Genomic DNA, 26,905 nt, shown 5'->3' on the forward strand with positions numbered 1-26,905 from the left:
CTATCTTCAACTGCAATCTTCCTATGCAATAGTTAGTGTGGTAGATTGAGGGCCACTGGGAGCTAGGCTGAGACAGGCTGCTTCTTAATAGTTACCTAACAGCTGTGATCTCTTTGTTACGTGACCCCATTGCTTGAGTAAGTCTTAAGTTTCCACAGATGAAAAGTCGTGCTTGTGATCAACGTCCTAATCAGTAGAATGTTTGCACACACAAAGGCACACACAGTGCAGAGCAATCCAAATATTAATGGTAAGCTTTTAAAATCTGACAACGAATGCGTCCCTTAATAAAACAATGGAATGTCAATCCTTGTACATATCCCTTCAATCTCATTACTAAATTTAATTTAGATCCTTCTGCCCAATCCCAGTAGACCTTTCCATGGAAATGCTATTCAGCATCGAACACTTCAGAAGAACAGGTTGTGAGACAGGATCTGAAAACTCACCCCCGAGGTGATCATTTATCCTCCTCTTCTCAGAAGGAATGAGATTTGACTGCAGCAGGTGACATGCTATGTAGCCTAATCTCTTCCCCTCCATGGACACACGTAGGGTTGCACAGAACAGCAACTGCCTCCTGTAAACTAATCTCAAAATATCAGAATCAAAGTCGCTCAGAGAAGGGGTCTGCAAGTGGCAATGTTTTTTTGTACTTTTTGTCTTTTTTTAAACAAAGGAAATAGTCCAAAGCATTATCTAATTTATCGAAACAAAGGAATAATTTTGAAGATTACAGTCGGTCTCTGTATTGTTGTTCTACTTTAGCATTACAATTGAGATTATTGAAGAAAGCAAGTATTGTGTACATGCATATTGTTATTGTCTGATTTAATCCTGGAGAGAACAGGTTTTCACACAGCAGAGATTAATGAGAATTGAGTCGTGGTTATCACCAACGCTGCATCAGGGGACTGATGCAATGTTTCAAAGCTGCACACAGTTTGAACACACTTTGGAAGAGTGGCTGAAATTCCCCTGAAATCCAACAGAACAAGGTGATTGGTTTAACCGAGAGAGAAAACAACGTTCCGTATATTTTGTTTTCACAAAATTTCTTTTTCGGCCTGCCTATTATAGCTAATAAGAGAGCTTTATTTTATTGAGTTTTAAAGCAGGCATGTTTTTTGTGGAGGCAGTTTCACATCCTTAATGAATTGCAAACAACACCACAAATCGGGATTGATAAAGTACCTTAAAACATCCCATGGCACTTCGCACAGGAGAAAAATGAATACAAAGTGGAAGTGGAGGAAGTGCAGGGTGGAAAGCAAAAGACTGAAGAAGCTAATTAAAAATGGGGGGGGGGGGGAAATTAAATAAGGAAAGGTATACTGGCGAATCAGGCCAAAAATTCTGGGACAAAGAGAGGGATCCGAAATTGGAGGATGGACTTTAATAGTCACAGAGTTGAGGGAGTACAGGAAGAATTTGTCAATTAATTAGTGGATCTTGAAATCAATATGGCGGAGCACAGGAAACCACTGTAGGTGGACAGGGGTTGAAATGAAGAGAAAAACCAACTTGATACCAGATGGCAGAATTTGTGCATGATTAAAGTGTGTTCAGAGTGGAGATTGGGGTGAGGAGGATGTTAAGTCACGTTGTGCACCTTGTGTTCAGATAACCACTCAGACACATTTAGAATAGAAGTCATACATAGAAACATACATAGAAAATGGAAGCAGGAGGAGGCCATTCGGCCCATCGAGCCTGCTCTGCCATTCATTATGATCATGGCTGATCATCAAGTTCAATACCCTGATCCCGCCTTCCCCCCGCCCCCCTCACATATCCCTTGATCCCTTTAGCCCCAAGAGTTATATCTAATTCCTCCTTGAAATGCAGGGCATGTAGGTGTGCACATACATTGGAAAGGGATGAAGAGATTGTGCGACATTAGAAGAGTGCATCAACCATCCTGCTCTGATGCAAGGCAATAAATACATGGTCGTGAGGCTGCATAAAAGAAGCAATCATCAGAAATATCTCTGTTTTCATGAGCAAGGTCAGGGAGCATTCCACCATGGAAAGAAAATCAGCTGACAAACTGCTGCTGATCGTTTCGCATGTATCTGAATTATGATCCATCACTCTTGAGTTGCAAATATTGAATCACATCAGGAACATCTAACAATTAAGTGCTCAAATGTTTGAAGTTCTGAGAACTGTATTCCATGTCCTACAGTACCACATTGCATTTCACAATAAATAGGTAATACAACAATGGAGTATTTTGTTCACATTATTGATAAAAATGATGTCACAGGAGGAGGTCATGGAACTAATTTGACCGATCTTAGTGATCGCTCCTGTTGAAGAAGTATCTGGACAAACCCCTCTTCTTTCCATCTACACATTATGTAACACAACATTACTTAACGCTCTTTGTAGCATTTCTGGAACATCTTATTGTGCCAAAGGTGCTCTCTAATGCAAGCTGTTCTTCTGGTGTTTCAGAGACATCTATGAGCACTCCACAAGTTACGTATCCTCGATGGAGGATGAAAAGGTCTCCTGAACACAGCATTGACATGAATGGCCGGTTAATATTTTATTGGAGGTGGTCCAGAACAGAGAGAAAACTGCCTCCTCTCCTTCAAACAGTGCCATGGCAACTTCAACTTCATGGCAGACTGTACTTCAATTTATCACATTTTACAAAGCACAGCCCAAGTATTGCTAAATAAAAGAGACATTTTTCATTGAAGTTTTTTGTCTTGCACTCATCAGGATATTTGCAAGAATGCAATGCATGGGAAATCACCAAATGTATACTGTATGGTCAGATTGGTTGTCAAGTGGACTCTGGCTTATAGAGCTATTCCTTTAAAGAATGCACCAGTTGATGATGACTGACAGTTAACTGTCAAGCATTGTTCAAAATTTAAACCAGGCAGCTTGACTCTGATTGGTCAAGGAATTGCCCCGAGGAATGAACCCGTGAATGGCTGTCATTTCATGTGTTTAGCTGAAACAGGTACAATGTGTTTATATGCCTTTTTTTGTCTACAAAGAACAGAACCCGTGGTAGTAATTTATGTAGCTTCCAGTAAGGAATCAGACAAATCAGTGTTATGCTAGCCCCCAGAGCTGTCCACCTCCACAAGCCTTCCTTCCCCTCGAAGCCTACAGTCCTTGCCCACCCTGACCCTGACCACTCCCATGATCCATGCCACCTTTTGTGTCCACGTCAATGACCCTCCTAATGAGAATTACACCCGTCAAACAAACACCCTGACCCTGCCACCATACCACACCCCCATGTTCCTTCTCACTATAACAATTCCCTCCTTTCACCAGTACCCTATGTTCTCCCCGCAAGACTCCATTATAGGCTCAACGGACCCCACCCTATAAGTCACCTTGTCCAGACACCACATCCGTCTTCCAGCCTTCCACCCCAGCCACACTATCCTTCCACTCCTGCTTTGTGCCCTGAACCCCGATGAGACTTCCATGCCCATTTGTGACTTGATGCCCTGCCTTCCCGTGCTTACCATCTCCTGCTTGTTTCTTGGCATCTGAGAGCAGATGTTAGGAATGGTGCAGTCAGTGCCTGGTAAGTCCTGGAAGTCTCTCTCACTGGGTACATCCCACTTATGTTGAGTCGTGAAACAGAATGGTCTAAATTTTCACTGGCGGAGTGGAAAATCTAATGGGTGAACACAATTCCAATCAGTTGGGTTTTTAGTGCACATTCGTGAGATGAACTGGGGGTTTCTGATGTACATCAGCGAGCAAGTCAACCTACCTATTAATCTGCCATGAAAGCCAAGAGAACAAGATCCCATCTTCATTTCCTGATGTGAGAAAGACAATTTTTTGAATCTTGCCAAATCTTCTGCCCCGTCCACCACAGGTGTGTGTGTGTGTGTGGAGAGGGGGGCGGGGGGGTAACCATTCTGCCCAATGTTTTTATTTTGATTATCATAAGCCGTATAGGAAATAATTACTCGTGTTCTTAATCGTATCATGGAAGTCAGAAGGTTTCTGCATTTTCTCATCAATGTGACGGACAGGAAGAGGAACTGTTATGTTGGAGCCTGTTTATGTACCGCCAAAGCAAGGGAATGGTTTCTTATATCAACAAAACCTCAGGCTCAGTGCTGCAAGTGTTAAATCGGTTGGGCTTTCAGCACAGTCAAACAGGATAAAACTGGTGGTCTGCTCCAAAATACCCACCGGGGGGGAAACTGTCATACAAATAGAGATTGTACATTTTGACAGAAAATAAATATCTTCTTAAAAATAATTTCAAAGAGAATCCAATGATTGCTGGATTTAATGCACCAAATCCTTGTGCTTAAACCCAGCAATCATCGCTCTTTGTGCTCTTAGTAAAAAGATGAGCCAGCTTAAAATGGCTCTTAAGGACACAAACTCAAACCACATCAGAGGTCAAATGCCAGACTATATACCATGATTGCATGATTTGTGGAGCTTTACTGCAATGTCTGGTCTCATGTGGGTAAAAAGCAAGAGCAAGGCAGAGGTGATCAATGTCGTCTTTGCAAGAATATAAGCATGTTTAATTTTTTTTTCTTCCCAATCAAAGAACTTGCATGCACATAAAATCTTTGGAGCCTGTGATCATGTGAGCAAAATGTGTCCTGTCCAACAGATGATGCGCTTGCTATATCACAACCTTCATGGCAGATATAATTTTGTCACATTGTTACTTTATAGAAATGGGAATCGGCATACTAGATTGCCAAGAGCCACAAGCTAATAGCAGGTAGCTAAGTTTGAAACATTTGTCTGTTCACATTTTTGTGAACTCGTGTAGTTCCTTGAACGTCAATTCCTATTTATTAGCAATATATTAGCTCAATTGAAGCTCAAGGCTTTAAAGGAGAATGGAGGGGTGCATACAAAATTGGATAAAAGACAGAAAGCAGAACCTACTTGTGAACGATTGTTTTTAGACTGGAAGGAAGCGTGCGGTGGTACACTCTGGTGATTGGTGTTGCGATTGCTGCTTTCTTTCGATATAAATTATGATCTGGACTTGGGTATACAGGGCATAATTTCAAAGTTTGCAGGTGACATGAAGTTCACAAGTGTAATAAAAAATTAGGAGTTTGGCGACATATGTCAGGAGAACATAAAGTAGTGAAATAGGCAGAAATTTGGCAGATCAAATTTAATGCAGCCATGTGTGAAATAATTCATTTTAATAGGAAGGAGGGTGGGAGGTAATATAAATTAAATGGTACAATTTTAAAAAGGGTGGAGGAACAAAGAGCCTGGGGGTGTACATAAATATGCCTTCGAAAAAGGCAAAGCAAGCTGAGAAGACTACTTAAACAAAACATGCAGAATTCATGGCTTTAGAAATAGAGGTATAGAGTAAAAAAAGCAGGGACACTGCTCAGCCTTTATAAAACATTGGTTTAGCCCAAGCAGGAATCCTCTACCAGTTCTGGGCGTCACTGTTAGGATGAATGTTAAGGCCTTAGTGGGAGTGCAGAAGTGATTTACTAGAATGGTACCAGGGGAGAAAGACTTCATATAGACTACAGAAGGTGGGAACTCCTTGGCCTTGCCACTCCTGGGGCGGGATTCTCCGACCCCCCCGCCGGGTCGGAGAATCGCCGGGGGCTGGCGTGAATCCCGCCCCCGCCGGTTGCCGAATTCTCCGGCACCGGATTTTCGGCGGGGGTGGGAATCGCGCCGCGCCGGTTGGCAGGCCCTCCCCGGCGATTCTCCGGCCCGCGATGGGCCGAAGTCCCGCTGCTGGAATGCCTGTCCCGCCGGCGAGAATCAAACCACCTCTCTTACCGGCGGGACAAGGCGGCGCGGGCGGGCTCCGGGGTCCTGGGGGGGGCGCAGGGCGATCTGGCCCCGGAGGGTGCCCCCACGGTGGCCTGGCCAGCGATCGGGGCCCACTGATCCGCGGGCGGGCCTGTGCCATGGGGGCACTCTTTTCCTACCACCTTCGCCATGGTCTCCACTATGGCGGAGGCGGAAAAGAGACCCCCTCCACTGCGCATGCGCGGGGATGCCGTGAGCGGCCGCTGACGCTCCCGCGCATGCGCCGCACGGCAAAGTCATTTCCGCGCCAGCTGGCGGGGCACCAAAGGCCTTTCCCACCAGCTGGCGGGGTGGAAATCTGTCCGGCGCGGGCCTAGCCCCTCAAGGTAAGGGCTTGGCCCCTCAAGATGCGGAGAATTCCTCACCTTTGGGGTGGCGCGATGCCGGACAGATTCGCGCCGTTTTTGGCACCGGTCGACAGACATCGCGCCGATTGTGAAGAATCCCGCCCCTGATCTATGCAATCTCCTCCAGCCCCATAACTCACTGAGATATCTGCGTTCCTCCAATTTGCACCTCTTGTGCATCAGCAATTTTGATTGCTCCACCACTGGCAGCCATTGAACTGCCCAGGCCCCAACCTCTGGAAGATACACCTCTTCACCTCACCTTCCCCCTTCAGATGCTCCTGAAGCCATTTATCCCATCAAGTCCAGATTGCTGCTTCTCTATGTATTTGCCACATTGTCAAATCACCCTCTGCTAATCCTTTTCTGCTCTTCATTTTCAAAACAATAGTCCAATTCATTTCCAGACTAATTCAACAACAGTTTCTGAAAAAGAACTTTGCATTATGAAGCATCCTCTGCGTTAAGATTGTTTTTTCAGGAATTTATCATTCACCATGACCCAGAAAGCCCATAACAAAATCAATTTTCATTCACATGACATCCTTAATGTAATAAAACGCCCCGGGCTTCCCATGCCAACAATTGATTCTGTGATAAAGCAGGTGATAGTTGATCAAACATTAAAAAGGTAGGTTTTAAACAGAGGAGGAGAGAGAAAGGTACAAAGACAAAAGAGTTTGGGGGAGGGAATTCCAAACAGCTGAAAGGTATGGCTACCAATGGTGGAGTTAAGAGAGCAGGGGACACACAAGGAGGCAGAGTATTAGGGACATAAAGTTCTCAGGGGATCATAGAGAGGTAAGGATGTATTTTAACATTTGTATCGATATCCTTCATTGGATGTGGGCGTCATTAACAACGACAGCATTTGTTGTCCATCCCAGTTAAGAGTCAACCACATTACTGTGGTTTGGAGTCACGTGAAGATTTCCTTCTCTGAAGGGAATAGTGAACCAGATGGGTTTCTATGATAATGGTTTTGTGTTCAACATTAGACATTTAATTCTAGTTTTTTTTTATTGGATTGGAATTCCAACATCTTCGGTGGGGGGGGATTTGAACCCAGGTTCCCTAGAGCATTACCTTGAGTCTCTGGCTTAGTAATCCAATGACAAGACCACTATTCCACCGTCTCCCATGGGGATGAAGGTTTTATCATTGAGATGGGTGCTGACATAGGTTGGCAAGCACAGGGGGTGATAGAAGAATGAAACTGAGTTTCAGAATATGGAGAGCAGAGATTTGGATGAGTTCAAGTTTAACAAGGTTGAGGATTGCAGGCCACCCAGAAGAACATTAGAATCATTCAGCCCTGAGGTAACAAAAGTTGGATCGGATCTGGGCTGCGATTGACACATGTATGGGGGTAGAGGTTGATGGAAAGAATGTGTGGTCAGAAGCTCAGCTCCAGGTCAGATTGGACATTGAAGTTACATTCCCTAACCCCGCATAGCAGGTCTGCTAAGCATTTCCAGCACTTGTTTGTTTTTATTTCAATATTAATTCCTTGGTTTTGATTCTTCTAAATACAAAACAGGATTCTATTTACTTTTAATGGCTTGTGAATCTAATTACTTTTGTCCCTTACTGCATTACCTCATTTAAAAATCTCACTTTTCAAGGGTATTTTATTTTCTCATTTGCAAAATGTATTACTTTACATCTTTCTATATCAGAGTGAATTTACCATTCTGTCTGCCCATCCCATCTTGGTCATTATTTGCTCTTGCTAAAGCTCCCGATTTGTTGCCTTCAGTATGTTCAGTATTATGTTCTCAATTCTTGAATCTAGATCATTTATGATAAGAGCAACCCTGCTGTGGACTGCTATGGAAGACCATTAACCATTGCCTTGCTTCTCAAGAAGCTTCGTTCTAACCCCTTTCTCTTTTCCAACCAGATCTCTATCCATGTGACCACTTGTCCCTTCATTCTGCTGGTTGCCAAAAATAAGTATACAGTTTTATGAATTATAAATTTTATAAATTACAGCCTTGAACACAAGACAAAAATATCTTGCTCACCGTGAACAAATTATCAACTAGGCTACAGTTAAGAGAATGCATCCAATTTGGGGTGCTTTGCATTATCAGGTTGTGGCCACTATTAATTGTGTGCAGAAGCAACTGATTTAGATAATGCCAGTGACAAAGGGTTTGAGAAACTGTGATAATTTTCATTCAATAATGACATTATGAGGTGACTCATGGTTTCAAAATTATTCGGGACTTCACAGGAAGAACAATTTCTCACAGCTTAAAAACAGAAAATGTTGGATAAACTCAGCAGGTCTGGCAGCATCTGTGGAGAGACTACCCGAGTTAACGTTTTGAGTTCACATGACCTCTTCAGAGCTGAAGAGAGGTGAGGGCTGGTTTAGCACAGTGGGCAAAACAGCTGGCTTGTAAAGCAGAACAAGGCCAGCAGCGCGGGTTCAATTCCCATACCAGCCTCCCCGAACAGGCGCCGGAATGTGGCGACGAGGGGCTTTTCACAGTAACTTCATTTGAAGCCTACTTGTGACAATAAGCGATTTTCATTTTACATTTTCAAATGAGATGGATTATATAGTTGGAGAGCGGATGGGGGATTTGGAGCAAGATAGAAGATCAGGGATAGGTTGGAGCTAAGGAGACATTTGCAAGGATGTCATAGACACAAGACAAAGGGAATGTTAATGGTAGCATTAAGGACTAAAGAAGGTGCTGATAGTGGAATAAAGTTAAGATAGCAGAGTGTGTCAATAAGTGAACGAAAGTCAGTGCACAGTGAAAGCAAAACTAAAGAACAGGTGATAGGTCGTCCTGTGGTTGGGGCGGGGGGTGGAGAGTTGCTCAGGGACAAACAAAGAAAACAAAACAAAATGTCAAGGTGGAGGGGAAAGTTTGCAGTGGTTGGTTTTAACTGTAGATCATAACATTATCATGGCAAAAAGACACCTTTGGAAAATTTTAACATGGGTGCATGACTATTCCTTCAGCTTCTGGACCCTGATGTTGGGACCAAATGGGGTCCTGAGCCCCATTTGCTGACAGCGAGACCAGCACAGAAATTTTGGAGATCCTTTTAAGGGCGGTGGGTGGACTCCAGATGCTCCTCCCTAATCAGAGGTTTCACAGGTCTGTAGCCTTGGCAACCCTACTCAGAGAGGCGGGCGCTGCTGAAGCAGGTATAAAATCAAGAGAGCACCTCGAACATGGAGATGTCCTCGAGGAGCTAACTTTAAAAGAACGATTGACAGTGTTTGCGCAGCTAGACCCTAGGATCGAAGGGGAAACCCCTTTGGATGACTCGTTAGGGTCAAGGAGACTGCCTTTCCTACCATCTTTTAATTTAATGGTCAGATTCTATATCAGCATGGCATCACAGCTGGATATGTGACAAACAGTATAATGGGATTTTGGATCATATTTAGAGGTCACAAGTTCAGTCATGTTGTCAGATTCCCTTTGAGGAACTGGAGGGAGGGACGAAGGATAGACCGAGAAGAGTGAGTGGCAAATATATAGATTCAGGCCATTTACCCGTACCCTCTGCAACCGAGCAGCTCTCACTCAGATATCTTAAAACACAAAACAAGCTTACTGAAATTCCATATGACTGCCAAATCGGCAGCAATTAAATAAAATAGCTGGAAGATTTTTCATTTCCAACAATTAAATGACTGGAGCCTAGAAATGACAGTGGGTAATATTAACAGATACATGTGATGCATTCTAATGACTTTCATTCAGTAACCGTTTTAATATAGGCATCAATCTGTTTATTTTAAACACTGGACAAAAGAATCAAATAGAAACATTCATCCACTAAAACTACCAGCTGTGATTTCTGGGCTCACAATATTACCTGTCCTGCCTCTCCAGAAAAAAAGAGGGGTGGTGGAGTAGAGATCTAAAACTGCAGATTTAGTGGAGAGCGTTTTGAATGGATTGAAAACCATGTGGGTGATAGGATCTGGAACAAAACATTTTTGTATCGTCTTCAATTCATGAATTCTCAAAGGTCTTCCTCAAAACAGATGACTCATTACAGAGCAAAGTAGACATTTGTACTCTTAGAGTGAAGAGGATATCCATTCATTCCATTTTGATCCCAGCAGTCGACATTCACTGATTCAGAGAGCAACACATCTAAACTGATGGGTTGTTCCAAAGTGCCAATCTAATAATTTTGAGTCAGGAAATGTTCAGTGATTACCATGTAAAGGTCAATGGGAAACTAAGCTGTGTGGAGGATACAAAGAGGCAACAAAAGGATACAGACAGGTTATGAGAGTGGGAGGGAAACTGACAGATGTAGGAATATGATCAATTTTGTTAGAAAAATAGATTTTTTTAAAAGCAGAACTGCTATAAAATGTGGAAGCATATTGGTATCCTTGTACAAAAATCACAGCAAGTTAACATGCAGGTGGCGCGGTGGCACAATGGTTAGCACGCTGCCACACAGCGCCAGGGATCCGGGTTCAATTCCGGCCTCGGGTGACTGTGGATTTTACACATTCTTCTTGTGTCTACATGGGTTTCCTACGGATACTCTGGTTTCCCCCACAGTCCAAAGATATGCAGGTTGGGTGGATTGGCCATATAAATTGCCCCTTAGTGTCCAAAGATATTCAGGTGAGGTGGGGTTGTGGGCATAGAGTGGGAGAGTGGGCCTAGCTAGGGTGCTCTTTCAGAGGGTCAGTGCAGACTCGATGGGCTGAATGGCCTCCTTCTGCACTGTTGGGATTCTATGGATTCTATGATAGGAAGAGCAGCCTATTAGGAATGCAAATTGCATGTTAAGCTTTGTTACAAAGGCTTTGAAATATAAGAGTAATAAAGGACTGGATTTTACACTCATCCAGCAGCACCTTTAAATTGAGGGGCTTGTACAATCCAGCTGGTGCCCTGCTGAGGCCCACTGACCTATCTCAATTTTTAAAAAAAAATTAGTGTACCCAATTCTTTTTTCCCAATTAAGGGGAAATTTAGCATGGCCAATCCACCTACCCTGCCCATCTTTGGGTTGTGGGGGTGAGACCTAGGCAGACATGGGGAGAATGTGCAAACTCCACACAGATAGTGACCCAGGGCCGGGATTGAACCCGGGTCCTTTGTGCCGTGGGCAACATTGCTAGCCACTGCGCCACCGTGCCCAGAGCTGTCTGCAATTTTACAGAGCGCAGGAATAGCATTAGGCTTGGGCTTGTTGAGGCCCTTAAGTTGCTACTAACTTTGCCACAATCAGTATTTTACTCACGGCCACGCCATGCGGGAGTCTGACAGCTCTTTAGTTGTGCGGGCTGGTGTTCAGAAAATGGGGGAAGGCCTCCATTGTGCAACCCCAACTAGGTAATTCCAGGGTCCCCCCCACCCCACCTTCTCCCCCCTCCCCCTACCCCCCCCCCCCCCCTCCCCCCAACCACCACGAGGTCCCCAATCCTGGATTTAGCAGGACTCTTTGACATGGTTGGTGAGGCTATAGCCTGCCCCCCAGTGGCTGCTGCTTCTCTCTGATACTGTTGGGTCTACAGAGCTGCCGGTCAATTGAATTGGCTGGCAACACTGGAGCGGGCCTTTCTCCTGAGATTGGGGCGGATGTCTTGCCTTAAAGCAATGAACACTGCTCTTAGCATTAAATTGTTGTGGGGCAGCAGTACAGATAATGGGTTGCGATCCGCTCTCACCGCCCCCTCTCTCCTCCACCAACATTTTAGTCAGACGGGTGGCAGGAACCATGGTGCCCCATTAAATTCATCCCAAAGTCTTGCTATATTGATATTGGGCTTTGGTGAGACCACACCTGGAGTACTGTGCACAGTTTTTTAATTATCTTATCTAAAGAAGTATATCCTTTACTCACAGGGGTGCAATAAAGGTTGATTAGATTGATTCCTGGAATGAGAGGGTTGTCCTCTGAGGAATGATTGGGAAAAATTGGCCGATACTCTCTGGGGTTTAGTAGAACGACAGGTGATCTCACTGAAGTGTTTAAAATTCTTTGAGGGCTTAATTGACAGAGTAGATGCTGAGAGACTGTTTCTCCTGGCTGGGCTGCCTAGAATTAGGGTTGACAGTCTTTGTGATGAGGAGAAATTTCTTCAGTAAGATTTGCGGATTCTGTGGACGCTTAGTTGTTGAGTATATTCAATAAGAAGTCTTAGAACACCAGGTTAAAGTCCAACAGGTTTGTTTCGAATCACCAGCTTTTGGAGCACAACTCCTTCCTCAGGTGAAGCTTTTTTCACCTGAGGAAGGAGCAGTGCTCCGAAAGCTTGTGATTCGAAACAAACCTGTTGGACTTTAACCTGGTGTTGTAAGACTTCTTACTTTGCTCACCCCAATCCAACGCCGGCATCTCCACATCATGAGTCGATTCAGGACAGAGATTGATATATTTTTGGGTACCGAGGGAATCAAAGGAAAAGGAGATCGGGCAGAAAAGTGGAGTTGATATTAAATATCAACCATGATCATACTGAATTGTGGAGTATGCTCAAGGGGCTGAATCACCTACTCCTATTGCTGATGTTTATTTAATTAGAAAAGTAATTCCATTGACTTCGCTACCTCCCCTCTCACACCTCTCCTAATAAGCAGACAATAAGACATTGGCCAGATTCTCTATTTGGGAGCTTATGGGGTGGATTCTCTAATTTTGCGGCTAAGTGTCGACGATGGCGTGGGAACTGTGATGTTTAACGACGCCAAAATCGGGGCCGAACCCTCACTGATTCTGGGATCGGAGAGGGGAAAGAGGCGGCGCCCGATAAAACTCCAGGCTCCCGCGTCATTAATGGCTGGAGAATGGCTGGGTCCAAGGACTCACACGCGCATGGCGGCGACCTGCAGTGGTCGCGCCGTACAACATGGCACCGGCCGTGCACGGAGCTGACCTGCCAAATACTGCCCCACAGGACAACCCTTTGCCACACCCTGGCTACCCCTCCACCACTCCCACCAGCCCTCGCGGAAGCTCCCTGGCCAGCAGCACGGCTCCCGGCCGATTGTGGCGGCGCTGGACACAGTCCCCGGCCACCACACCAGGTTCCAGACCGCCCAGACCACACGTCATCTGCACAGTCGGGAACTCGGCCCATCGGGGGCAGAGTTTCGGGGGAGGGCCTTCCGATGTCGCACCGACGGCGTTCCAACAATGTGTGACACGCGACGCGATGATGCCATTTCAGAGGGGGCGGAGACTAGAAAACTGGCAGCGCCCCCGATTTGGGCGGAAGGGATTCTCCGCCTAATCGGCGATTACGATATTGCCGCTGGGCAACAAGAATCCAGCCCATAGTTCTCTCGCTGGAGGAGAATCGCTACTGATTTGCGCTCCCGCTGGGAGAGCAACTCATGAAGCAATTCAGTATCCTTCGCCATGCAAGTTTATGCATGACGAGGAATATGAAGGATTCTCGAGGGATTCCTGCTTTGGGCCGCCATTTTGAATGGCCGGTCCGATAGCGAAGTCCATCCGCCGCTTCCCCCCCCCCCCCGCACATCAGCCCCCACTGCCCGCATCGCAGAGCAGTCCCCCCATCCCTGGATTTTCTGGGTGCCTCCCAGTTCCCCAAGTACGGGGGTGATCTGACCCCCATCCCTCAGGGATCCCCTAAATATGGATATTCCCTACAGGGACCCCCTAAATAAGGACACCCCCTAGACACCACCAAACGAAAGGGACCCCAGAGACCCCTTAACTAAAGCGAGGCTCCACAGGTACCACTTAACTGAAGGGACTCCCTACAGACCCTCCCAGAAAAGAGACCCCTGTCTGGAAGTGCTGTAACCACAATGTCTACAAACATCAAACACATCAAAGAGAGTTAAGTGCTGTCAATTTCCAGCTCAGCACTTCAAAATCATTCCAGTGTGAAGAAGCGTGTTTGGAATGTACTTACCTCTCTTTCATGTGGTTGATGTTTGTAAACATTTTGGTTACAGCACTTAGAGTTACTCATCCATGAAGAAGGTGAATGAAGCAAGACTCACAGATGTTTTATGGAAGCTGTGAAACATTGTGGGTAAATATGAGGTACATGTAATTTCTCTTTCTCTTTCCAGGAATGGACAAGTAGTGCTTCCAGGTGAGCGTTACAATTGCAGTTATTTTTCACTGCCCCTGTCTGGACTGCTCTGCAGTTTCCAGACAGGGGTCTCTTATCTGGAGGGGGGGAGGGTATGTTGGGAGGTAGTCACATTAGTCAGGGGGTCCCTGTGGTGGGGTCCCTTTAATTGGGGGGTCTTCAGAGGGTCACTTTAGTTTGGGAGTTCCTGTGGGCTCTCCCTATTTAGGGGGTCTCTGTGGGGGGGTTCCTTTAGTTAGGGGGTCCCTGGGAGTCTTTGTGTGGGGTGGAGGGTGTCTGGTAGGGGAGGGGCTAGCAGGTGATGCATTGTTCGATGTGAGGGTGCCCCTCATATGGACTTTGGGGTAACTCCTTTTGGGGGAATTTTGAAGTTACTCCCCTGTCCTACCACGAGGTCCACCATGTCAGGTTCACATTTGGTGATACTTGTATTGAATCCCACCCACATGATTCCCGGTCCATGGGACCAGAGAATCATGCAGGCCGGGAGATTCTGGTTCTCGGCCCGCTGGCATGTGGGCATGAACCCCGATCCTGCTGCCTGCACGGGTCTGGAGCACCGTGGTCGGACCAGCGCCAATCTGATTTTTCCTGGACACCCAATTCTCCGCCACCTCGGGTTCCGGCGCTAGGTGACAAGAATCCAGCTGATCATATATATACTTAACTGGAAACCCAATGCAGCTAAATTAAGCCAATCTATTCTTTGGCTCACTCCATACCTCTAGCACTGAAATCTCCAAATTATGGACTGTGAATTGACTTCAGCATTAAGTCACCGACCTCCTGGCTTCCCTGGAAAAAACAAATCACGATGATCTCCTATTGGAACACCAAGAGCCATTTTATCCCCAAGATTCACCAAAGCTATCTTTTAATTATTATTATTTCAAACTTTCAAGCATTTTGATACAAACTTGAAAAAACATGTACATTTGATAAGAAGAATAGTGAAAAGTCTAAAGGGCCATAATTGCTTACAATTGTCATCACCACAGTGAAGGTTTCCCCCACTGAGTTACTTTAACATTAATGGGTACTCTTCAACTGCAATTGTAACGACAACACTTTCCCTAATCTTCCCCCTCTCCCACCTCAAATCAGATATTTGATGGGAAAGACACATCGCAGTAGAAGGAAAGCATTTGATTTTTTGACTATATTTATAGAGTGAAAGAGACCTGTCTGTGATAGCAACATCTGATGTTACACAAAGACACAGACAATTAATGGTAATTGTCCAAACAGCGTAAAACCCAGATATAATTTCAAGTATCCAGTGACTCCAATGCACAGCATGATGATGCTATTCATTTTACAAAATATCTCACAATAAAATCAATTGAGATGATTAACTCCATTGACATGATTGGTGCTTGCTGCTAAATTGGTACATGTCCATTACCTCATTTTGAAAAACGATCAGAGATGAAATTTCAAACATTTTGAAGAGTTTTTTATAATGCACCTGAGTTTTATTCTCAGAGCAAGAGACGTTAATGCTGGAGAATGGAATACAATCACATTTTGAGCTGTCAGCTTCAGCACAAAGCACTCAGAGGTCAGCGTGACTGTGATTAGATGCAAAACAAAGCTCCCTTACTTTCACCATCCTCAGACTTGGCAGAAGTTTCTTAAAATATGACGTGAACATTAAACTGCACTTACCCCAAGACAGAATATTCCAAAGGAAGCTGTGAATAGTAGCATTGGGCAGGTTGCTCCTGGTTGTTCCAAGAAAGGTGATAAGTGCAATGTCAATTTCCACTGTTATTCATTATTTCTATTCTTAATTTTCTGTTCAAATGAACATGGCCATTCGAACGTACAGAGCAGACCATAATCTTTTTTCCTCACTTACACTTCCGCGAGAAATTTGTACTCAAAGCAAGAGATGTCGAAGGAAAACTCATCTTTTTGATGAGTCTTTTTCATCTTTTTCAGCCATGAAGTGCTCACAGGTCAGGAATTGTGCAGAGTAAACCTTCCTCCATGCTACCCCGTCAACAACTGAACCTTATACATTACATTCAGCTTCAGAAGACAGCACATACTGCACCAGTGTTGACATTTCCCATTTATCACCAGGTATCCTTGTTGTGCCCTTTGATTGAAATTTCAATTGGTGTTACTTATTGCCAAACCATGGGTAGCACTTTTTTGCGGACCTGTGCCAACGGAGGCTGAGTTGAGAATATCGAAACTGATTTACAGCCAGAGGACAATCGTGTCAAGGACACACAACAATAATATAGGGAATGTTGAAGCAGGAACATGCAGATACCAATAAGGTTCAGAATGCAATTCTGGGTCCTCGCCAATTGTACTCGTTTACAATTGAGAATGAAATTTTACTGAGGCAAAATTTTTTAAAAGCTTAACAGCATGCAAAATTCCCACAAATGCTCTGCAATGGCCACTGTAAGACTGGATTTTCATGCACTCCTGATCTGGCTGGCTCCATTGTGAGGAGCGGTATCTCCTCGTCCCCGACAATTTTCATGGAATTTTCCCAGCTTTTAAAGGTCTTGTCGTTCCCTGCCCATTAGTGTTCTCATGAGCCATCGTCTAGATGATGGAAGCTTTTGAAAGATAAGTTCAAAAGGTCTTACCTATGTCCCTCCATTCCACCCTATGCATCTTAACCCACCCTTATTGCTCCTCATCTTTCATGTCAAGCTAATCCCCTCCATTCATCCCCATGACCCCTCGTATAATCACCAAACAGCTCTCTAGCCCTCAACCTTCACACCATGTCACTCCTTACACACTCCCCACGCTCCATTCATGTTAACTTATGCCACCTCATGCGACCACCCATCCCCCATGGCTCCTCATACACAAGCTTCCCTATATATTCTTGGCTGAGAGTCCAGATATCCATTAGACTATACACTCTGCACAGAACCAATCATCCCAGTAGCTAATCGTCCCAGACGCATTAAAATATCAATTGCAGAAACTATAAACACTTGACAGCTTTTTATCTTCTGTAAATACTCGTTGTGCAATTCACAGAGCAGACCACAGAGCAAGAGCTGTCAATCAAGCAATGCTTTCCCTGGACATCACTGTTTCAACAGTCCAATGGATGTTTGGGCTCTCAGCCAAGAATGCATTGAGAATCTTACGTATAAAGAGCCATGGTGGGTGGGTGGTCGCATGATGTGGCATCAGTTAGCATGGATGGAGCATGGGGAGTGTGTAAGGAGTGATGTGGTGTGAAGGTTGAGGGCTAGAGAACTGTTTGGTGATTACACGAGGAGCCATGGGGATGGATGGAGGGGATTAGCATGACATGAAAGATGAGGGGCAATGGGGGTGGGTTGAGATGCGTAGGGTGGAATGGGGGACATGGGTAAGACCTTTTGAACTTATCTTTCATCTAGACGATGGATCATGAGAACACTAATGGGCGGGGAACCACAAGACCTTTAAAAGCTCACACAATTCCATGAAAATTGTAGGGGACTAGGAGATACCGCTCCACACAATGGAGCCAGCCAGGTCAGGAGTGCACCAGCCTGCACTGGGATAAACTGGTGAAAATTGAGGTCACCTGGAAGACAGTAGGGAATCCTGGAATCTAGTCCTGGCTGTCTTCTTCTTCACCTCCACGTGATCTTCCCGAATCCTTGAAAATCCAGTCTTACAGTGGCCATTGCAGAGCATTTGTGAGAATTTTGCATGCTATTAAGCTTTTTAAAATGTTTGCCTCAGTGAAATTTCATTCTCAATTGTAAACGAGTACAATTGGCGAGGACCCAGTATTGCATTCTGAACCTTATTGGTATCTGCATTGTTCCTGCTTCAACCGTATTCCTAGCAACATTCCCTATATTATTGTTGCGTGTCCTTGACAAGATTGTCCTCCGGCAGTAAATCAGTTTCGATATTCTCAACTCAGCCTTGAGTTGGCACAGGTCCGCAAAATAGTGCTACCCATGGTTTGGCAATAAGTAACACCAATTGAAATTTCAATCAAAGGGCACAACAAGGATACCTGGTGATAAATGGGACATGTCAACACTGGTGCAGTATGTGCAGCCTTCTAAAGCTGAATGTAATGTACAAGGTTCAGTTGTTGACGGGGTAGCATGGAGGAAGGGGTGTTAAGCGTCAGGGTTGGAGAGCTGTTTTTTGATTTATTGGGGTGAATGTAACTGGGATGACATCCCAGAGTACCAAAGTGGGCCTTTTAATCAGCTCATCTTGGCACCCAGCATGCCCCATGGCTGCCTCTGAACCCCTTCTGGGGTTGCGGGCCCAGTTCCAGTTCCTTCTTGAGCTCCTGCAATGAAAGTTGCCCCTTTGTCAGCATTTTCTCCCGAGGCAGGCATGTTGAGCCCGGCATCTTCCCAATTCTGGCTACCCACCTCTTGGATGAAAATCCAGGATTGATGGGGCCAAATGGTTTCCTTTATGTTGTCTCAGAACAACCTCAAAGCAACTTACACACATTAAACACTTTGATGCGCTGTCATCAGTGTTCTGTGTGTGAATATGCCAGCTATTCTTTCACACAACAAGTTCTCACAAACACCAAATGCAATGAATGATCAACGTAATGCATTCTTTGTTAATGTTTGAGATATGTTGGAGAGGACACAGGGTGAAATCACTACTCCTTTCAAATACTACTTATTGATTATGATTCAACATTCTTTTAATAATGCACTCAAATGTGGTTGCAGAATGTGTGCTCAAATTCTGGTCTGGGGTTAAACTTGCAACATTTGGATGCAAGTGTAACCCAACTTAGCGAATCAGACACTTAGCAGTTAACATACAACAGTCCAGGAATCAAACATGCTTTAGCTAATAATTGGACAAATTTGCTGCACCATTGCTGGAGCTTTTTTGCAAATGGGTAAGCATTAGCTACACGCTTCCGAGTTGATGTTAGGCTGCAGTACGTCAGATCAAACAAGCACATTTTTTTTATTTCCTGGAGTTTGTTTAAGTTTTTAATATGGTCATTGTAATTACTGAATGACTGACTAACCTATAAAATTGGATTGCGTAAGTACCCATTGCATGTTCGTGCACAAGGGATAAACGGTTTATTGAAAGTGCCTGGTGTACGTCCCTTGATGCTGAGGCCTGTTCAGACACCAGAACTGCTTCTCGCATCTGCTCAGCAAAGCCAAGTCAAATCCTTTATTACACTCTCTATCTTGTCCTCTTGTCTGTTTTCATTTTAAATACTGCATTAGGATTGAACATAATATTAACTCCTCCCACAAGTACAACTAAAATGGCAGACAACATTGAATTCTGTTCTTGCAAAAATCATTCCGTTAAATCTGACAAACAAGTTTGACAAAGCAGGTTTGTCAATGCCGAGATCAATTGTCAGAATTACTCTTGTCTCTGATTAATGTGGCAAAATGCCTTTTGCTTTGATCCCTTCCTCGCCCATCACCACTGATTGATTTTTTTTTGGGGTGTTTCCAGTGAGAATCTCAGTGTGATTTTCATAAATCCAAAACAAAATGGACTATCATTTGTGCTCTCAATAGAGCTGCCTTGTATTAAAGTTCTGAAATTGTTTCACTCACTTCAGTTTTTTTTTAATACAAAAATCATGCATCCTCATTACAAATGCCCTGGAGAAGATAAGGCTGAGTTGCCTTCTTGAATTGCTGCGGTCCATCTGGTAAAAGGTACAATTCTCTTACCATCCGTTCACTGTGGCACTGTTAATTGCATTGTCTTGACATCCGATAGTCTTGATTGAGTCGCAGAAGGACACCAAAGGAAGGCACAAAAAACAAGGAGAGGGGATGAGGAGCTAACTCATGACTGACTCCACATTGTCCTCCTTTTACAATCAAAAATATTTCAGGAAAGGGTATGGGGACTGTGGGGTGAGGAGTCTGAGCAACTCTGTCCTTCAGGACAATGGCAATCATTTTTCTCATGTCACTGTATTTTATTTTTATTGCTATTTCCACAGGTCAGGCTTTCTGTGTGAATGTGCGTATGAATTACAGTGAAGACATTATTAAATATTAATTAGTGGTCAGCCAGCGTTTAAAGCTGATGTGGTTTTGGCTATAGACGTTGAATGATTCCTCAGCCTGCTATGCAGATTCTCCCGAATTACATCCCTGTTCTCGAGTTGAGTGTGATTCTAAACTTTGACTCATTTTCATTTCAATTTTTATTCAATGTTTTTAAAATTCTTTACTCCATTCACTTCATTCCAATTTTGACCTATTTTTTTGTTTATTCTTTCATGGGATGTTGGGTGTTGCGGGGAAGACCAGCATTTGTTACCCATTCCGAATTGCCCTTGAGAAGGTGGTGGTGAGCCGCCTTCTTGAACCGCTGCAGTCCATGTGGTGTACGTGCACCTACAATACTGTTAGGAAGGGATCCGAGGATTTTATTCTATTTTGTTGCATGATTTTGTTTCTTCACCGAGTTTGAAACACAGGATTGGAAAAAACACAACAGGCAAATTTTCACCATCATCCTGTAGTGGGTAATATGGTAGAGCAGATCGTCACTTGATAGAACCCAGCTAATTTTCTATGGATAGAAAACAGAAAAAAACAATGTGACTTAATTTATACAAATATCCATGACCTGTTGGCTTCGACCTCAGGGTATTAAAGGAACCACGGGAATAAATTACATGTGCACGTTGTAATTTTCCAACAGCTCCTGAATCAGGAAATTAATTTAAAAACTGAAAATAATACCCCCTGATTTAAGGAGAGAGAGAGAAACTACTTATCTGTGGATCTGGTTAGCACGGGGCTAAATCGCTGGCTTGTGGCTTCATTCACTGAGCAAATGTGTTGAATCTCAAACTTTGCCAAAGCAATATTTGTCCCGAACTGAATCTTAACAAAAAGGTGGGGATTTGGTCAAGGGTTAGAATAACTGGAATTTTTAATTGCTGGTGGCATCAGGAACAGGTGTAGTCCTGATTTTACAATTGTATCCGAGGGTGGCACTGGGTCCCAACACCCCTGGAATCTGATGCAGCTTTCTAAGGGAGTGTGGGGGGGAGGGGAACAGGGGCGGGACTCTCCGCCGGCGGGATTCTCCGTTTTGCCGATGCCAAGGGGTTTCCCGACAGCATGGGGCTGCCCCACAATGGGAAAACCCATTGACCGGCCGGCGTAAGGAGAATCCCGCCGGCGGGTCGGGGCAGAAAAGTGGCGTGGTGGGGTGAAGAATCCAGCCCCACGGAATCCACTCCTCTCCAATTAATGGATCATTCAGCTCCTCGAGGAGCCTGTTAACGAGCTGGGGAGGATGAGAGTAACATTTTCAAAGTGGGAATCATTAAACCCAAATTGTTTCTGCACGTTAGTTCAGAAGCTATGGGATTCAAACTGGGCAGAAGTGAAACTTTTTTATTTGAAAAAATTTGAGAGCTTGGGGTATCTTGCACAGATTGTGTGCTTTACCTTTCATTTAACCACTTTTGCGCTCAGTGAGGCTGCTGGCCCTGCAATGTTCTGCTGCCTCTCTTCTCCAAGGCAGTGGCAAGCACCATCATCGCTGACATCTGAGGCTGCTGCTTATGCTCTGCAGGCAGTGCACGCTTCTCAGTTGCACTTGAGGCCACTAGGACCATAGAATAGAACAGAACCACAGAATTGCTGCAGTACAGAAGGAGGCTTTTTGGCCCATCAAGTCTGCACGGACCCTCTGAAACACCACCCTATCTATCCCCATTACCCCACCAAACATCTTTGGACACTAAGGGAAAATTTTAGCAGCGCCAATCCATCTAACCAGCACATCTTTGGACTGTGGTAGGAAACTGGAGCACAAGGGAGAGACCCACCCAAACATGGGGAGAATATGTAAACTCCACGCAGACAGTCATCCAAGGTCGGAATCGAACCCAGGTCTCTGGTGCTGTGAGCCAGCCATGCTAACCACTTTGTCACCATGCCACCCACTAATTGAATGACAAACTAGCCTCCGGCCCAATTAGAGTGCTTGCATTTAAAAATAGCATTGCATGAATGACTCGGATCCAGCAGTGGATTGGGGCTAGAAATTATCCAGACATTGGGTTCCCAATCCCGATTCGAAAATCAAACCCAGAGTTTCTCTGACATGGACTTCCAAAAGGCACTTGAGAATATTAAATGAAAGTGCCTGAAAAGGGAAGTAAGTAATTTTTGACATTGGTTGTGAGGAAGGAGACAGGGAGTAGAGATAAAGGCAACATTCGGTGATTGACAAAATATGCCTCAACCTTGCACTCAATATATCAATGACTAGGCTGAAGGAATTGAGCGTGAATCCATTTTGCAGATAAACGTATACTATGATGTGCAGATGGGAGCAGGAAGTAGAGACAAGTAGACCAAGAAAGTGGCAAAATAAATCTCAGATGTATTACCAGATTATCCAAGTTGGAACCAGGAAGGGCAAATACTATGTTCACCAAAATAATTAAATCATGAGATGAGGTTGCATAAACTTGTTCGAATTCCCTTAAGTTTAGACTGTTGACAGGGTGGGAAGGGGCAAGGGGGGGGGGGTGTAGTAGCGGGGTGGGGGGGAGAGCAGGGGTTATGTCATGGTGGTAATTAAGAAGATAAAGGAATTTGACGGGATAAATACAGTGAAACATATTCCCACGATGGGAAAAGTAAACTAAAAGCCAGAACCTTAAAATTAGAACATGGCCCTCAGGAGTAAAATCAAGGAGGCATTTTTTCCACACTGAAGGTACTGAGAATCTGGAACATTCTCCCTCAAAGATGCTGAGTCATTTACATTTATTTTTAAGACTCAGATTGGGGGACTTTGTTAGGCAAGGGTATTGAGAGAATGGAGTCGAGGTGCAGATCGGCCACGGCCTAACAGAATGGTGGGACAAGCTTGAGGAGCTGAATAATCTAATCAGAGTTACTCTGATTTCAGTGGCATTAAGATCAGACGTTTTCTATCAACTGGTGCACAATCTGCGCTGACAGATTAGGGTCCGTACAGTGAGAACAAGAATATTCCCGTATTTTATCTTTGCACACCCTGCAACCTGTTGGCTTTTCTAATCTTAGTCATAGAGTGTTACAGCACAAAAAAAAGAGGCCCTTCAGCCCATCTTGTCTGCGTCAACCATCAAGTACTTATCTACTCTAATCAAATTTTCCAGCATTTGGTCCGTCGCCCTGTATGCTATGGCATTTCAAGTGCTCATCTAAATGCTTCTTAAATGCTGTGAGGGTTCCCACCTCCACCACCCTTTCAGGCAGCGAGTTCCAGATTCCCAGCACACTCTGGGTGATTTGATTTTCCTCAAATCCCCTCTAAATCTTCTGCCCCTTGCCCTTAATCTGTGCCCCCTGGTTATTGATCCCTCTACTGAGTGGAAAGTTTTCTTCCTACCTATCCTATCTATGTCCATCATAATATTGTACACCTCAGTCAGGTCCCCCCCCCTCAGCCTTCTGTGCTCTAAGATGTGCAGGTTAGGCGGATTAGCCATGCTAAATTGTCCCCGAGTGTTCAAATATGTGCAGGTTAAATGGGATTACGGGGATAGGGCAGGGCAGTGAGCTTAGGTAGAGTGCTCTTTCAGAGGATCGGTGCAGTCTCGATGGGCTGAATAGATTTCTTCTGCACTGTAGGGATTCTAAGGAAAACAACCTTAACCAAACCAGCCTCTCTCCATAACTAAAATGCTCCAGCCCAGGAAACATCCCTGTAAATCTCCTCTGCATGCTTTCCTGTGCAATCACATCCTTTTAGAGTGTGGCGACCACAACTGCACAAAAACTGTGGCTCAATGAGCGTTTTATACAGCACCATCATAACCTATACTCTATACCTCCCCTAATAAAGGCAAGTGTCCAATATGCCTTTTTAACACACCTTAACTACCTGTCCTGTTGCCTTCAGGGATCTTTAGACATGCACCCCAAAGATCCTCTGATCCTCTGTTCTTCCTATGTGATAAATAGCTTTCAAAAACACGTTACGTATCAAGTCAACGCCAATTGATATTGTTTTTCAACTCAGCCATGAATGACTTCTTTACCCAAGTGGTGCGCGATCACCAACAATTTTGTGTTAATTCAGATACATGGTTACGTTTGCGTGATTTTCTTTGGGCAGGCAATAGATACTGAGTGCATTTTCAGCACATGCGCAGCGCACTTATCAAGTGTGCCTGTGTGAGAATACAAGTCACTCCCACTCCTACCTGACAGTATTTGCAGCTAGATTTTCCAATAAACCAATGGCACACATTCATAGTTAAATGAATGATCATTATCTTTGCAACCTCCTCCAGCCCTACAAACCTCCTCCAATCCTGGCCATGTCCATCCTTGATTTCCTTTGCTCCACCAGTTGCAGCCATATGTCTTCAGCTGTCTAGGCCCTAAGATATAAAATTAAAGGAATAGGAGCTTAGTGAAAATGTCACCGGACTTGCAATCTAGAGGTTTGAATTAATGATCTGGAGACATGAGTTCAAATCTCATCACGGCAGCTGGGGAATTAAAATTCAGTTAACTAAATAAATGTGGAAAATGATCTGGGGCAGGAGTCCCTGGGGATGGAGGTGGAGAGATCCATAAAATTGTGCAGGAAGGCAAGCGGTGTCCCTTGCCCACTGCGTGGATTTCGCCCCACAAAGATGTGCAGGGTAGGTGGATTGGCCACGCTAAATTGCCCCTTAATTGAAAAAAATGAATTGGGTACTCTAAATTTATAAATAAATAAAATAAAATAAAAATAACATTGCATGAGTGACTCAGATCCAGCAGTGGGCCGGGGCTGCAAATTATCCAGGTATCTGTTTCCCAATCCCGGTTTGAAAATTAAGCCCAGAGTTTCTCAGTCGCTATAGACTTCTCAATCGTATGTTGCCGGCAGCAGGAAAGATAGCAGATGACCCTCCTGCACGAAAGGCCAACTAAACCCACTAAAGGCCTCTTCCTGCTGCTGCTGGATTTTACTGGGGATGGGGGTTATTGGTGGCACTCACAGTGGGCTTGGAGGTAGCGGTTGGGGGTCGCTTCCTATTTGGACACTCTTTGACTCAGAGGCTGAGCCCGGAGACAACAGTACTGCCTACCCACACTAACACTCAACCATCACCAGGGCCTGCTGACTGACCCTGGTGCCGTGGACTCTTCCAACCTTCGATTGTGCCCACTTACTCTGCGTGTAGTTTGAGCTGTAGTCACCACACCCAGTTGTGTTTCTGAGACAACCTCTGAATGGTCTGCACCTCTTGGCAGTGGGCAGCCATCCGTAATATGGACTATCGCTTACCTGGGTCCTGCAGACTGCTGAAGCGGGGTCGCCTCCCGCTTTCAGGCCGTCTGTGGAGCCCCCGCCGTGAGGACTAACTCCACCCCCTGACATCAGTAATGGTGGTCAACTAAATACTGAATAGTTCTAAAAATGTATCTGGTTTACCAATATCCTTCAGGGAGGAAACCTTCCATCTTTGCCGGTCTGGACTCACCCGGCGCACATCCCACTATTCCGGGAGAATAGTGGGAGAGCCCCTAAACAGGGTTCATGCTGGGTGCTGAACAGAGATTGATGTTCCCAGCCTGTGGCACCCGACGCAATCTGTCTCCTGGCTCCCAGGATTCTCCACTGACCTCCATCATCGGAGAGCTGACATGATATCCATGCCACGGGTGGTGGTAGGGGGGGGGGGGGGGGGGGGGGGGGCGGGCGATGAGGGTTCAGAAGCCATTAAAGCCCCTGAGTGGTTGGAGACATGCCAGTGCAGTGCTCTACCTGGGTTACCAAGGGGCATTGCCAGGTTCCAAGGGGCACTGCCAGGGTGGCAAGGGGAAAGGACTGAAAGGGGGTGTTCAAGAAGTGGGGGCATGAAGATGGTGCATTTTGAGACTCCATAGTGGGTGTCGCTCAACTGGTGGGGGATACTGCTGGTGCCGATGATTCGGGGTGGGGGTGCCGATGCTGGCTATAAGGGGGCGGGGTCTGAAATGTGACCTTTTGAGAGGGCGCCAATGTCACTGATTCTTGCAGGGGCTGATAGTGGTCTGCCCTCTCACTTTGAGATCAAGGGAGGCCAGCGTCTTCGGGTTCCGCACACAACTTTTCCGGCAGGTTTCACCTTGGCTCCAAAACAATGACTAAGCGATTCACACCAGTTTTCCCACCTGAAATGACACTGAGGCTGGAATTCGGCAGCCGTTGGGATTCTCTGTTCCCACTGGCAGCACACGCCCACCTGTGGGTTTCCTGGCTGGAAAATCCCATTGACAAGCTGCGGGAGTAGCGTCCTGCCGCCAGAATACGGTGCGCTGCCAAGAACCCCGCGGTCGGGGGACTGGAGAATGCCACACTCAGTCAATTTTTGAGGGAACTCAGCCCATGATTCCAGAACGCAGCCATGTAATTGACAACTAACCACCCTCTGAAGTGGGTAAGAAGTGCCCAAACTGACATGACGAAGTATGATTTAAAAACTCCCCTCCTTTTCATCATGTGTCTGAAGGTTTCCTACTTTGGTTTGGTGTCACTGCTTGTCCTATTACACTCCTGAGAAGCACCTTGGGACATTTTGTTGCATTAAATGGTGATAGATAAATTGTTGAAAATCATACAGGGATATGAATCAGGCACCATGAACTCTTCTTCATGCAATGCGTCTATTCAATTGCACTGGGAACACTAAATTGTAAAA

The 26,905-nt window shown here is 45.1% G+C and overlaps 1 protein-coding gene across 4 annotated transcripts in view; it reads right to left on the minus strand.

Moving 5' to 3' along the window:
- LOC140427083 (teneurin-2-like) overlaps positions 1 to 26,905 on the minus strand; it is a 3,867,843-nt gene that overhangs the window by 1,453,442 nt on the left and 2,387,496 nt on the right. For 2 of the 4 annotated variants that reach the window (XM_072512581.1, XM_072512583.1), the window contains one exon: positions 24,531 to 24,610. The exons of the other annotated variants lie outside the window; for them this stretch is intronic. The gene's annotated coding sequence lies outside the window, so the exon portion shown is untranslated. The remainder of the gene's footprint in view (positions 1 to 24,530; positions 24,611 to 26,905) is intronic. 4 annotated transcript variants of the gene reach the window in all.

Source organism: Scyliorhinus torazame, chromosome 7, assembly GCF_047496885.1.
Source record: "Scyliorhinus torazame isolate Kashiwa2021f chromosome 7, sScyTor2.1, whole genome shotgun sequence".
NCBI classification, from domain to species: domain Eukaryota; kingdom Metazoa; phylum Chordata; class Chondrichthyes; order Carcharhiniformes; family Scyliorhinidae; genus Scyliorhinus; species Scyliorhinus torazame.